Below are 15119 nucleotides of genomic sequence, written 5' to 3'. Positions count from 1 at the left end.
ACTCTCGAAGGCCACCCCCTGCGAGAAACTTATGGGACTTCCAGTCTCCTTTTCGGCCTCTGAAATCCGAAACCAGGAAAAGGTGACGAAGTATGCCATGCAAGCTACTTCGTGGCTGGATTTCTGGTTAGGATCCTTAGGACAACTGATGCGGTCTAAAGACCTGTCTTGGGAGTCCTCCAGGAAGTCTTTGGAGACTTTCCTTTCGTCCGGCACTCGGGCCATCGAGTTCCTCTCTCATCAGGTAGTGAACCTTTGGGCCAACACTATCCTGAAGAGGAGGGATGCTGTCATAGGAAAGCTCTATAGACATCTCCCTCAGGCCGAAGTAGCGAATCTGAGAAATGCTCCTTTCGAGGGCAATTCTTTGTTCCATCCCGAGGATGTCGAGCGGGTGGCAGAGAGGTGGAGGAAGTCCAGTTAGGACTCCCTCATCCAAAAGGTCTTTACAGCTAGACCTTATCCCTCTCAGCCACAGCGAAAAGCACAGCAGAACCCGCAGCCGAAAAGGGCTAGAGACCCAAAACAGCAGGGTAAAAAGGGTGCAAAGTAGGCCTTTCACAGCAAAAAGTCCTTCCGTGAGGGAAAGGGTAAGAAGGGATCTGGCCGAGGCCGGTCCCAATAAAATAGGCAATGCTCCCATTTGTCCACCGGTGGGGGGATGCCTGCAAAGCCGCTGGCAGAGGTGGCTTCACCACGGGGCCGAACCCTGGACAGTCGAGGTGATTCGTTCAGGGTATCATATCCCATTCACGCTCTCTCCCTCCACTGACTCGAGTGCTGATTCCATTGAACTCCTGTACGAAGGAATCCGCACAGGAGTTTGCCCTCAGGGCAGAAGTCCAGTCCATGTTGGAGAAGGACGCTCTCCAGGAGGTCCTCGACGGGTCTCCAGGCTTCTACAGTCGACTCTTTCTTGTGAAAAAGGTGTCTGGAGGCTGGAGACCAGTCATCGACCTCTTGGCCCTGAATAGGTTTGTCGAACAGACACCTTTCAGGATGGAGACGGCCGACACAGTCAGACAAGCGATAAGACCCCAGGACTTCATGTGCACTCTAGATCTGAAGGACACATACTTCCAGATCCCAATTCACACGTTTTCCAGGAAGTATTTGAGATTCATGTTCAATTGGAAGCATTACCAGTTCAGGGTGCTTTGTTTCCGTCTTTCCACAGCACCCCAGGTATTCACGAGAGTATTCGCCCTAGTATCATCTTAGGCTCACAGGGTCGGCATCCGTCTCCTAAGATACTTGGGCGACTGGCTGATTCTGGCAGACTCGGAGGCGGCCCTTCTCCGCCACCGAGACGAGCTTCTAAGGTTTTGCCAGGATCTGGGTATCGTGGTAAACCTCGAGAAGTCTCAACTGCTCTCCCTTCTCAAGAACTGGTATACTTAGGCATGCGATTAGACACCCTAAGGCACAAAACGTTTCCATCAGACGAAAGGATCCAGAGACTGAGGGAGATAACACAGGTCTTCCTCAGTCGGGAAGAGCTCCCGGTGCAGTATTGGCTTCGCCTGCTCGGTCACCTCTCTTCCCTGACCCGACTGGTCCCCAATAGTCGGCTCAGGATGAGATCCCTCCAGTGGCAACTAAAATCCCAGTGGAAACAGCACTCCCTGGATCACCTAGCCCGCATAAGGATAGAGGAACAGTCGGACTTCAGGTGGTGGCTGGCTGAGCCGAACGTCTGCAAAGGGGTTGATCTTTTCATCTCTCCCCCGGAATTGATGTTTTCGGACGCATTAAAAGAAGGGTGGGGGGCTCACGTGCTGCACCATTACATCTCTGGCCAATGGTCCGAATCAGAAAGGTACCAGCACATAAATGTCTTACAGTTGAGGGCAGCCTTTCTGGCCCTCAAAGAGTTCCACCAGGTCCTGGAGGGGCACTCCGTGGTGCTGATGAGCGACAACACCACGGTAGTACTGTAGCTTATCTAAGCAAACAGGGCGGTACCTTTTCGCAGCAGCTGTGGCATCTTGCAGTAGAGATGAGATACTCAGATGGGCAGAAGACAACTCGGTGACTCTATCAGCTCGCTTCATTCCAGGCAAGCGGAATGTGCTAGCAGACAAGCTGAGCAGAGCAACTCAGATAGTTGGCACCGAGTGGTCTTTGAATCCTCTGATAGCCAACAAAGTCCTGACTTTGTGAGGTTCCCCGACTGTGGATCTGTTCGCAACGGCCCTGAATTTCAGGCTCCCGTGTTACTGCTCCCCAGTCCCGGATCCCCAAGCTCTTTGGTAAGATGCTTTTCAACAATGGTGGATAAACCTGGACGCTTACGCGTTTCCCCCGTTCTGTCTGATGAGAAAAGTCCTCAACCAGGTACGAGCAAGCAACAATTTGCAAATGACCCTCATAGCTCCTCTATGGCATCACGCCTGGAGACTATCCAGCACCTCCTCACACAGAGAGGCTTTTCGCAACCGGTTGCGAAAAGAATGGCTGGACACCTCAGGAGATCCAAAGAGGCAGTCTACCAGGCGAAGTGGTCAGTTTTCTGTGGTTGGTGTCGAGGAAGGGGTATCTCTCCCCTCGATGCCTCTGTTCCAACTTTAGCGAAGTTTCTTGTATACCTTTGGGAAGAAAAGCTTCTTTCGGTCTTGGCAGTCAAAGGCTACCGTTCAGCCTTGAGTCTTGCCTTTAGACTGAAAAGAGTTGATATTTCCTCCTCGTTGGAATTTTCTTTGCTCATACGCAGTTACGAGCTTACTTGCCCCCAGGCAGAGCTAAGACCTCCCCCTTGGAACGTGGTTCGGGTCCTCAGGTTTCTGAAGGGGGCTTCCCCTATGAACCACTACGCCAGGCCTCAGATCGCCACCTCATGTGGAATACGGTGTTCCTGCTCGCATTGGCTTCGGCCAAGAGAGTCAGCGAACTTCATGGTCTATCTGGTGATGTCTCCCACTTTAGGAGATGAGGGGAAGTAATCCTCAACTTCGTCCCTGAGTTTGTAGCTAAGACTCAAAATCCGGGTGTGCCGGACTCCAGGTTCGGCCCATTTCGAATAGAGAGTCTTCGTTCTGTAACCGAAGATCCAGACCAACTGTTACCATGTCCAGTGAGGAGTCTGAGGTGTTACTTAAAAAGAACAGCAAAAGCTCTCCCCCGTGTACAAGCACTTTTTGTCAGCACGGGGAAGGTCAAGAGGAGGGTCGCGAGGAATACTATTTCCTCCTGGATAAGGAAAGTAATCAAATATGCTCTATATCCAGATCCTCCTCTGCCCAACCGACCCAGATCTCATGACGTCAGAGGCATTGCAATGTCTCTGGCGTTCAAGAAAAAATTTTCTGTGGCACAGGTATTGCAAGCGGGCGTGTGGAAGCGTCAGATGACCTTCACAGCCCACTGCCTGAAAGACGTAACCCACAGTAGCATGGAAATCTTCTCCATTGGTCCTGTGGTGGCTGCACAACAAGTGATCTAATGCTTCAGGCTCCTTCATGGACAAGTAGCAGAGGGTTGAGGGCTGAGGTTTCTTAGGTTAGTCTAGGGTGAATGAAAAGAATGTCTGGCTCACTTCTTTCTTTCTCCTCCCCCCCTAGGGAAATAGCTCCGCAAGACCGAAGCATAGCTGACATCACCCCTCTGCAGGTAAGAATCATTTCCCTTGTGCATCCTGGGTATGAATGAATACTTTGTTACGTCACCAATACCTCTTGAGGGAGGGTATTGGATATGTCTTAGAATCCTTGAGTTCCTACGTGAAGACAAGCCACGAGTCTCTCTCACACAAGCTTCTGCAGGCTGTTATCAGTGAGTTACCTTGTAACTACTTTGATTTTAGCGAGGGTAGGGTTCCCTCTGCTATCGATCACAGATCGAAATAGAGAGGACCCCGGGTCATGACCAAGGCCAGTTGGTAAGGACTTCCTCCCTCCTAAGAGTAACTCACCCTAATAAATAGTGAAGGTTTGTATCTGTGTCGGAACAAATAACAAATTTGGAAATAATTTGTATTTTTCCTAACATACAAACCTGAAGCTATTTATACAAATTGCCCCGCCACCCTGTCCTCCTAGAAGTCCTGCCATAAAGCGAAAGTGGTTACTCAACCGACAGGTGTGAGTGAGCGTGGTAGCTAGTCTACCCCAACCCCCTCGCGCTAACTAGCGGATGGGGTAATTATCCCTCACTAAAAAGGGATTTTGACGTAGGAAAAATCTATTTCTGGGCGAGGGACCTGTGCCGCCCAGTGAATAAGCTCCTATTAGCACTTATTCTTAGGTAATTTACTGCTAAATATACCAGAGAAAAAATGTAAAGGAGTGCTAGGTTAACTAGCTCGCTCACCTATTGGTGTCGGTATAAAATTGGGCGTATAATCCAGAGGTCCCGCACTATTTAGATTCATCCACGACAAAGACCCCAATAGAGGAGAGCCGTTCAACCTCACTCGGCACCAGCAACTCTGCATCCGCTCAGAACCCAACTCCTTAGCACCCAAAGTTTGGGGACTCCAAGGGAGAGGAGCTGGGAGGGTTCACTGGGCGGCACAGGTCCCTCGCCCAGAAATAGATTTTTCCTACGTCAAAATCCCTTTTCTGGGCTTGAACCTGTGCCGGCCAGTGAATATATACAAGAGAAATGTCACCAAACTTGCAAAACAAAGGAAAAACATAAACATAAGGGAAATACAAGTTGCTTTAATCAGAGATGAGTGCCAAAAACAGCTATAAGGGTATCTTAAAAAGAACGTAAATCCACTTGGTAGAACAATTGACCAAAAAAGGGTAAGGAATAATAATGCCGTGAGTGATGATATATACAGATACTCAGGAGTCAAAAATTTACAAATATAATAATAGTAATCAGGTGCGAAACCAACGAATACAAATAGGGTATAAATGAGGCAGGTAAGGGGGAGAGATAAAATAACAAGGAATTAACATATGAGTTACCTGGGGGTAACTACGCTCCCTGCAGCTACTGTAGGAAATTTAAGGGCTTCCAAATGTTTAAGGTAGTGTTTCTTGAACACTGAGGGTGACTTCCACCCTGTATACCTGGAAAGATCCGTAAAATTCATGTGGTGAAAAAAGTTCACCGAAGTAGCAACCGCTCTGATATCATGTGCAAGAGGAAAAGAGTCAGGGCTAGCTTGTTTAATAAAATACAAAATTTGTTGCCTGATCCCTTTAATGGTAATGGTACCGCCTTGTTCTCTAACGAATAGAGGCCCCGAGGAGTTAGAGGAGGTCCGGGATAAATAAGACCTAAGAGTAGTAACAGGGCACAGAGACGGATCTTGCGTGAGGGGAACAATTTTCCAGGAGGACCATCTGTTCTGAGGGTCTTCGTTCTTAGCTAAAAAGAATTCTCTGGGCTCAATCCCTGTGCCGCGCAGTGAAATGCTCCTTAAGCACCATTTCAAAGGAATATAACTGCTAATATTACCAGAGAAAAAATGTAAAGGAATGCTAGGTTGAACTAGCTCGCTCACCTAATGGTGTCGGTATAGACTGGGGCGAAATACCAGAGGTCTCGTACCATTTAGATTTCTCCTCTTCGAAATCCCCCAATAGTGAGGTGCCGTTCAACCTCCCCTGCCTCGCAGACCAGTACTACTAACTCAACCCACGCTTGCCCAACACTCCTTTCAAGCACCTGTTTGATATAAGTCCAAGTTTTTTATTTCGTGTGTTTCATTGGATTTATCATCAACTTTCTCTCGATGGCCGATTCCCAAGATACCCCATCGAAGTTAAGTACCTTATCCATGAGTTTTTAACGAGATTGGGCAGTGTCATCTTTGTTTTTATTATTTAGAAGTGTTTATATATGAGCGGCGTCCCCGTTCTTTCTTTCGCCTCTGCCCTTTGTCTCGTTAGTTCGTCCGTCTTTTATATTCGTTCGATCCTTTAGGAGTTTTTTCCTTATATTCATCATATAGCAATATTCATTTAGTACACCGACTTTATGCTTTCATATAGCATTTATTTTATGTTATCCTATGATATCGGTGTTAGCGTTTCATCAGGAGTAGGTTATGTTGGTATGCCTGCATTCGTGCATGTTGGTGGATAGCGTCAACATTGAGATTGTTTCGCTAGTTCTAGGAGCTTTAATTTCGACCATCTCACTTATTATTAGTAAAACCTCTTGTTTTATTACGCTCCACCTAGTTTTACGTTTGGTTCGAGTGGGACTCTCGCGTATTTTGTTGTTTTTACTGTTCGATCTACCGCTTCAGTAACTAGGTTGGTACCCCTGCTTTCCATCTGCTGATGGCGTCATGCTTCCTCCCCTACCACTCGCCCGAGTCCCTCTCTCGCCATATTTTTTCTGCATGCCTAACCTTACTTACGTGATTTCGCTTTTAATTCATTAATTATTTTTATGTATTTGTGCATTGATATTATATTTATTGCTTACTCCGTTATGATCATATTTTTGGGATTTTCATGTCATGATTAGGGGATCTCCAGTTGGTAGCCCTGTCTACCACTGCGCACTGGCGATTTCCCTGTACCATTACACCCCCCCCCCAACAAGTTGGGGAGGTTGTTCCATCCCCCCCCCTTCAGTGTACACCCTTCCTCTCACTCGATGGTTGTTGGTTATGATTTACGGGTCAAGTATGCTTGTACCTCAGTCTTCCATCAACGTTCCGACATATTGAGGACTGAGTATACCAACGGGGTATGACTTAGTCTCATTCATTCATACCGGGCGGTTTCGTCTCCCCCCTCCCGTCGCCATCGGTCGGGGAGGGGGAAGGCCGGGACCACCGGGGACTATCACACGTGATTAGTCGGTATATCTGCACCTTGGTGTAACCTTGCTTTTAATTACGGTTGTTAGAATGAGCACTTATATTAGGAGTGTCCTCCCCTACGGTACCTCATGCTATTATCGTCCGTATAGGACTTATTATATCCCATATCATTATTTTATATTCTACATGAATCATTACCTTTGTCCCGGTACCTCAGGTAAGGTAGGGGGGGGGGTTCCACTGGCTCCCCCCGCGCTCTCCCGTTGTACCCTCCCGTCATCAGACATCGGAGCCGCCGAGCTCTTAACTACATGATCGGTTGACACTGACACGGTTTTGATTAATATCCTCCCTCCGGGAGCCCTATTCATTACAGACATTAGTTTTTGATCATAATTGGCGTTTTCTATTTATGTACTTTAAGGATGTATCTTGGGTACTTTAAGTTTACTTTAAGTTACTTTAAGTTTACTTTAAGTTTACTTACCAACCCTGTTCCCCGGCCACGGGGGCCCCGGAACTAGTTATGATTATATATTAATCTCAGTTTTTTTGCATCCTTTTTCATACCCGGCTCTGCCGGATTGCTATTGGAATAGTCTCAGTTCTCTGCATGTTTAGTCTAAGGCTATACATTTATTTTATTAACTGGCAGGTCCCGGACCCTCCGGGACCCCTTATAGAGAAACTAGTAGATGCTCATGGACTATTCCTTTTACAGGTGGTCCGTTGCCGGATGACAGCCTGCGCGGCCGTCCTTCACCAGCCTTGCGGCCATGCTGTCTGTCGGTCCCACGCGGACTGTGGGATCCAGATGGACGATATTGTGGTATGGCACCCTGACAACTGCCTTATCTGTTATGACCTTATCTCCACCCTCGCTTCAGATTCGGTGAGCCTCTTTCAGTCATTTTTGTATTTACTTCCCTTCACTGGGCGACATCAATATGATAGATAATCATTGACTTCTGTTATGAATCTTCGGGTTCATTTATCATTTTGTCCTCGGGTTTGCTAACCTTATCCCCGTTCTTTCAGAGTTCCCAGGCGGTTAAAACTTCAGCAAGAGCCACTTTGAAATTGTGGGTAGGCGGCTTCGCCCGTAACGTAAAGGCCAGGAAGCCCTACGTCCTCTCAGAAGATTATTGTAGACTTATCTACCCGAACGCAAAATCTTCGGCAGCAGTGCCTAGGCAAGTGGCGGCTCCTATAATTGCTGACATTGCGGAAATCGTAGAACTCAATCTCGTCCAGGATACAGACATCCCTGACGACCCGGACCCCATTGAAGACAATGTTACGGCTCTGACCTTAGACATAGAGCCCATGGTTTTTGACGAACCTGACACAGGTAAGGTTGTAAGTGAGGCAGGTGGGTCTGGCGCTAAGACCCCTCTTCTTAGCCCCTCTTTTTCTCCAACTTCTAATAATTTTTCCTTTCTTGGTTTTGAAGGGAACCACGAATCCTCCCCAAGATCGCTCTCGGTTCCTGCCAAGGTCAAATCTCAGAAAAGACCTTTAGTGAGGACTCGTCAGAATCCTACACTACCTGGATCATCGAAGCCCAAGAAGGCTCCCCTCCCCGGAGCTCCTAGTGACTCGACTAGCACTGCCCCTATGTCTCAGGACCCGGGAGTGCAGTCATCCCCCTTAATTACCACAACCAACCTCGACCCGGAGGCCCTCACGAATATGTTGTCGAGGGTCGTTACAGAGCAGATTAGTTCTATACTTTCTGCCGTCACCAGAAGACTAGATACCCTGGAAAGTGGACTGCCTCAACAACAGCAGTTCCTCATCCCGGACGCCTCAAAACTTCCACCCTTCACGAAGAACAACCCGTGGAAAATGGCGCTCCACTGTCCTTTCACGGACGGAATGTTGACCATCGAGGGTTTTGGGACCAGGCCCATTGAAGATTTTGAGTTCTTCCCTCCCGGTCTTCAATTTCCTTTCCCCGGCTTCGCCCGGCTTACGGAAGAGGCTCTTGTCCGACTAGATAAGGTCCCTAAAGAGACCGTTATCTTTCCGAAGGAACAGGCTCAGTCTGTTTGGGTTCGAACCTTAAATGAGTGGGGTTGTACAAACACCATGCTGACCTCCCACAAGAGTACTTACACCATGTTTCTTGTGGACGAACAGACCCCCACTCCTTGCGTCACCAAAATGGTTGAATTAGCCCTTCAGGCAGTGACCGAAGATAAGCCTTTGCCACAACTCCGGGAGACAGATCCTACATCTCTGCTGTTCCCATCAGATAATGAATGTTGGCTTAACATTCAATCGACATTCACTTCTGGTAAGCTATCCGCGGACTGTGCATCGACGCAATTCAGTGAACGCCTCCCAAGACTACCTGAAACCTTAATCCGACTCGAGTTCGAGTCCCGGTCTAGGTTTAGCCGGAGCCTCAACATCTCGACTATGGCGGAGATGTTTTCTCTTACTTATGACGAGGAACACTCTTTTAAAGTTATGACTAAAGCCACCCTGCAATCTTTGTTAGCAGACTGCTACGACTTCTTGGTGACCAAAAGACGTTGCCGTAAGCATGTCTTATCTGAAGCCACTATCCGCCATGAGCCAAATAAGCTCATTAAAGCCTCTGCTTGGGGTCCGGACCTTTTCCCGGAGGACATGGTCAACTCGGTATTGAGCGAAGCTGCCAGAGTGAACCAGAGCCTCAAAGTCCGTTGGGGTCTCACTCCCAAACGGAAGTTCGAACAATCGAGCATTCACTCCCGGGGCAGAAAAAGGCTACGCCCTTATAGCTCTACCCAATTCCGCCAACCTATTCAAGTAGTCCAGTCGGCCCCGGTCTCTCAGGGCATCCAACCCTCCACCTCCAAGTCTCAGCCCCAAGTGAAGTATGTCCTCGTCCCTGAAAACCAAGTGGCTTCGAACTCGTTTACCTCTCCTGTTTATAACCCGGTCTATGAGTCCCGGTTTTCCTCCCAAGGATACCAACGAGGCAGGGGCCCCGGTTCGAGGGGTTCTTTTCAGAACAGAAGCAAAGGGAGATATTTCTCCCGTGGAAAAGGGTCACGTGGTGGCCGAGGCGGTAAAACCTCCAACTACTGACGGTCTTCAGGTAGGAGGGAGACTTTATGTGTTCCGGAGTCGCTGGAAATTCAGTCCTTGGGCCTTCAGCATAATCTCCAAACCCTGGGGTGGAGTTGGATAGAAGGGCCTCCTCCACCGAACAGATTCCATCAACCCTCGACACCGGACCTACTTTTGTTTACCCAAGATCTTCTTCGCAAGAACGCGATCAAGGAAACGAAATATCTGAAGTTTCAAGGTCGCTTATTCAGCGTTCCGAAGAAAGACTCCGACAGCCGAAGGGTCATCCTCGATCTGTCTCGACTAAACTTGTCCATTCAATGCGACAGGTTTCACATGCTTACCGTCTCGCAGGTGCGAACCTTGCTTCCCCGTGGGGCCGTCACCACCTCCATCGATCTTACCGATGCTTACTATCACGTTCCAATAGCGAGACACTTCCGCCCATTCCTAGGATTCAGACTGGACGACAAGGCTTACACGTTCAAAGTGATGCCTTTCGGGCTCAACATCGCGCCCAGAATCTTCACGAAACTGGCGGAATCGGTCATTCAGGAACTCCGATCCCACGGAATCCAAGTCGTCGCATACCTGGACGATTGGCTAATCTGGTCAGACAACGTCGAGGATTGTCTCAAGGCAACAAACAAGGTGATCCAATATCTTCAGTTTCTGGGATTCCAGATAAACTTCGGAAAGTCTCGTCTGACACCAAAGACCAAATTTCAGTGGCTGGGATTACGGTGGGACCTACGTTCTCACACTCTATGTCTCCCCAGGTCCAAGAGGATAGAGATTGCGAAAAATACCAAACGCTTTCTCGGGGAAAAGGTAACTTCCAGAAGGAACCAGGAGAGGATTCTAGGGTCCCTACAATTCGCTTCAGTGACAGACCTCCTTCTGAAAGCGAAATTGAAAGACATCAACCGAGTTTGGCGCTCCAGAGCGAACACCAAACGTCGGGACAAGAAGACACGCCTTCCTCCCATACTTCGGAAGAGGCTTCTCCCATGGACAACCGCCAAGAGCCTATCAAAATCGGTTCCGTTGCAGTACCCCCCTCCAAGGATAGTCATCCACACGGATGCCTCCCTATCAGGTTGGGGAGGCTACTCCCAACACAGGAAAGTTCAGGGCCTTTGGTCTACAATGTTCCAGCAATTTCACATAAACATCCTGGAGGCCATGGCTGTCTTACTAACCTTGAAACGTCTTTCCCCGGCCAAGAAACAACATCTGAGGATAGTCCTCGACAACGAAGTCATAGTCCGTTGTCTAAACAGAGGGGGCTCCAAGTCAGGTCCCATCAATCACGTGATGGTGGCAATCTTCTCCCTGGCGGCCTCAAACCAATGGCACCTATCCGCCGTTCATCTGGCTGGAGTTCGGAACGTTGTGGCAGACGCACTCTCCAGGACGGTACCGTTGGAGTCAGAATGGTCACTAGATCGCAAATCCTTTCAATGGATCCTCTTCCAAGTGCCGGATCTCCAGGTAGACCTCTTCGCGACGGAATCCAACCACAAGCTGAAATGTTATGTGGCCCCCAACCTGGACCCTCGGGCTTACGCCACGGATGCCATGTCTCTCGACTGGAACGCCTGGGAAAGGATTTACCTTTTCCCACCGGTGAACCTACTGATGAAAGTGCTGGACAAACTTCGAACCTTCAAAGGTCAAGTAGCCCTGGTGGCCCCCAATTGGCCCAAGAGCAATTGGTTTCCTCTTTTACTGGAGCTGAATCTCCACCCTCACCAGATTCCCAACCCGACTTTGACCCAGATAGTACAAACGTGCACTGTGTTCGCTTCCTCAAACATTCAGACCACCCTAACTTTATGGACTTCATGAAGTTTGCGGCACACAAAGGGGCTAACATAGACCCCCAGAATACTTTATTTTTAGAATCTGACAAGAGAGACTCCACTCTTCGTCAATATGACTCAGCGGTCAAAAAACTAGCTAAGTTTTTGAAAGATTCTAGTACTGACTTTATGACACTAAACCTAACGGTAACCTTTTTCAGAACCTTGTTTGAGTCGGGCTTAGCAGCCAACACTATTACTACCATCAAGTCTGCCTTGAAGAAGATTTTTCTAATCGGCTTTAATATAGATCTAACAGATTCATTGCTAGCTTCGATCCCAAGAGCCTGTGCCAGACTGAGACCATCTTCTCGTCCTAGCCCGATTTCCTGGTTTCTCAATGATGTTCTTAAACTAGCGTCAGAAACCGTCAACGATTCATGTGAGTATATCCCTCTACTCAGGAAAACTCTCTTTCTCGTGAGTTTGGCATCTGGCGCCAGGATTTCGGAATTAGCTGCCTTATCAAGGGATCCAGGCCACATAGAGTTCCTTCCGTCAGGAGAGGTCCTCCTCTCCCCAGACAAAGTCTTCTTGGCCAAAAATGAAGACCCTCAGAATAGATGGTCCTCCTGGAAAATCATCCCTCTCCTTCAGGATCCTTCCCTATGCCCGGTTACCACTCTAAAGTCCTTTCTATCAAGGACTTCCTATAAGACCTCGGGACCCTTGTTCATCAGGGAGCGGGGAGGGACTATAACTTTGAAAGGGATCAGACAACAGATCTTGTATTTTATTAAACAGGCCAATCCAGAGTCTTTTCCTCACGTCCACGACATTCGGGCGGTAGCGACCTCAATAAATTTTTTCCATCATATGAACTTTACAGATATCTCTAAATATACCGGATGGAAATCCCCCTCAGTGTTCAAGCGGCACTATCTTAAACAATTAGAGGCCCTTCAACTCGCTACCGTAGCTGCAGGGAGCGTGGTATCCCCCGGACAAATTCCTTCTAACTAATCCCTGAATCCTATATCTTCCACCTTCTTCCTCTTACCTGCCTCACTTACAGTTCCTACCTGAGTTCGGTTTGTTGTATCACACCCATGGGTGTTCCTAGTTCGTAACATTGCCATTTTATTATCATTGTTCAATTTATTTTTCCATACGAACTGTATTTCTTTAGTGTTCAAGTGTATGTAATTTGTTCCAATGTTTGACCTTAATTGGTTTTGTTTTAAGTTAATGTTCTTTTGTCTTCCCTTCCTGGGATATTATACCTTATCATGCTGATGTTATTAAAGACGTCCGTCTTCTACGTTAACTTTTGATTAAACCACTGTTTGTTATGTTGATTTTTATTCGTTCCCGTATAGTTAATAAAGTTTGGGTTCGTTTTCTCTGGTACTATTTCACTGCGCGGCACAGGGATTGAGCCCAGAAAAGGGATTTTGACGAAGGAAAAATCTATTTCTGGGCGAGAGACCTGTGCCGCCCAGTGAACCCACCCTATTTGCTCCCCCCCTGTTCAGACCCCAAACTTAAGGGTGCTGTAAGGAGTGATGGGCAAGCGTGGGTTGAGTTAGTTAGTACTGGTCTGCGAGGCAGGGGAGGTTGAACGGCACCTCACTATTGGGGGATTTCGAAGAGGAGAAATCTAAATGGTACGAGACCTCTGGTATTTCGCCCCAGTCTATACCGACACCATTAGGTGAGCGAGCTAGTTCAACCTAGCATTCCTTTACATTTTTTCTCTGGTAATATTAGCAGTTATATTCCTTTGAAATGGTGCTTAAGGAGCATTTCACTGGGCGGCACAGGTCTCTCGCCCAGAAATAGATTTTTCCTTCGTCAAAATCCCTTTGTTAGGTGAAAGAAGGACCTCTCCCGAAGGAAGGAACTCAATATGACCCGGGTCTCTTGACAAAGCTGCCAGTTCAGAAATTCTTGCCCCGGAAGCCAAACTCACCAGGAAAAGTGTTTTCCTGAGAAGGGGAATGTAATCACAAGAACTGTTAATGGTATCAGAAGCCAATTTGAGTACATCATTAAGGAACCAGGTAACCGGGGTAGGACGAGTAACCGGTTTCAGTCTGGCACAGGCTTTCGGAATTGAAGCTAACACAGAGTCGGTTAAGTCTATGTTAAAACCCACTAGGAATATCTTTTTCAAGGCAGATTTAATAGTGGTGATAGTATTGGCTGCCAGACCTGATTCTAATAAAGTTCTAAAGAAAGTGACTGTAAGGTTCAAGTTCATACAGTGTACGTCTGAGTCTATCAAAAATTTAGCCAACTTTTTAACCGCAGAATCATATTGGCGGATGGTGAATCCCGTTTATCTGATTCTAGGAACAGGGTGTTTTGAGGATCGATATTGGCACCATGCATGGCCGCAAACTTCATGAAGTCCATAAAGTTAGGGCGCTCTGAATGTTTGAGAAAGCGTACACAACGCGTGTTTTGTACTATCTGAGACAGAACCGGATTGGGTATCGGGTGAGGATGTAGTCTCAACTCTCGCAGGAGAGGATACCAATTGCTCTTTGGGCCAGTTGGGTGCGACCAAGGCTACTCGTCCCTTGAAGGATCTCAGCTTGTCTAGGACTTTCAGTAAAAGATTCACCGGGGAAAGAGATAAATCCTTTCCCAGATGTCCCAATTCTGTGACATAGCGTCTGTGGCGTAGGCCTGAGGGTCTAGATTGGGAGCCACATATACTCTCAACTTGTGGTTGGACTCCGTGGCAAAGAGATCCACTTGGAGACCCGGAACCCGAGAGAGAATCCACCGGAATGACTTTAGATCGAGTGACCATTCCGATTCTAGAGGGGAGGTCCGGGACAAGGCGTCTGCACTACGTTCCGGACTCCCGCCAGGTGGACAGCTGAAAGATGCCAACGGTTCGAGGCTGCTAGGGAGAATATGGCTACTAGAACATGGTTCAGAGGCCCTGATTTTGATCCGCCTCTGTTGAGGCAGCGGACCACCACTTCGCTGTCGAGAACCAGACGAAGGTGTTGTCTCTTGGGTGGGAGGCGAGACGTTTCAGGGTTAGAAGAACTGCCATGGCCTCCAGCACATTGATGTGAAATTGGCGGAATAAGGGAGACCAAAGACCTTGAACTTTCCTGAGCTGAGAATAGCCTCCCCAACCTGATAGGGATGCGTCCGTGTGAATGATTAACTTCGGAGGCGGAAATCGAAGGGGAACTGACTTTGACAGATTGTTGGCCCTTGTCCAAGGTAGAAGTCTTTCCCGGAGAATGGGAGGAAGGCGGACTTTCCTGTCCCGGAGCTTCCGGTTCGCCCTCGAACGCCAGACACGATTGATATCTTTCAATTTTGCCTTCAGAAGTAGATCCGTCACTGAAGCAAATTGAAGGGACCCTAGGATCCTCTCTTGGAGTCGTCTGGAACTTACTTTGTCTTTGAGAAAGCGTTTGGTGTTCATTGCAATCTCTAACCTCTTGGGTTTGGGAAGACACAGAGTATGAGATATAAGATCCCATTGC

At 48.0% G+C, this 15119-nt stretch overlaps 1 protein-coding gene across 1 annotated transcript in view; it reads left to right on the top strand.

The window, feature by feature from the left end:
- LOC137624975 (ATP synthase subunit s, mitochondrial) overlaps positions 1-15119 on the top strand; it is a 339973-nt gene that overhangs the window by 22178 nt on the left and 302676 nt on the right. The window lies entirely within an intron of this gene.

Source organism: Palaemon carinicauda, chromosome 2 (assembly GCF_036898095.1).
Source record: "Palaemon carinicauda isolate YSFRI2023 chromosome 2, ASM3689809v2, whole genome shotgun sequence".
NCBI classification, from domain to species: domain Eukaryota; kingdom Metazoa; phylum Arthropoda; class Malacostraca; order Decapoda; family Palaemonidae; genus Palaemon; species Palaemon carinicauda.
Note: the sequence above shows the minus strand (reverse complement) of the source record. Positions and strands in the feature narration are given on the sequence as shown.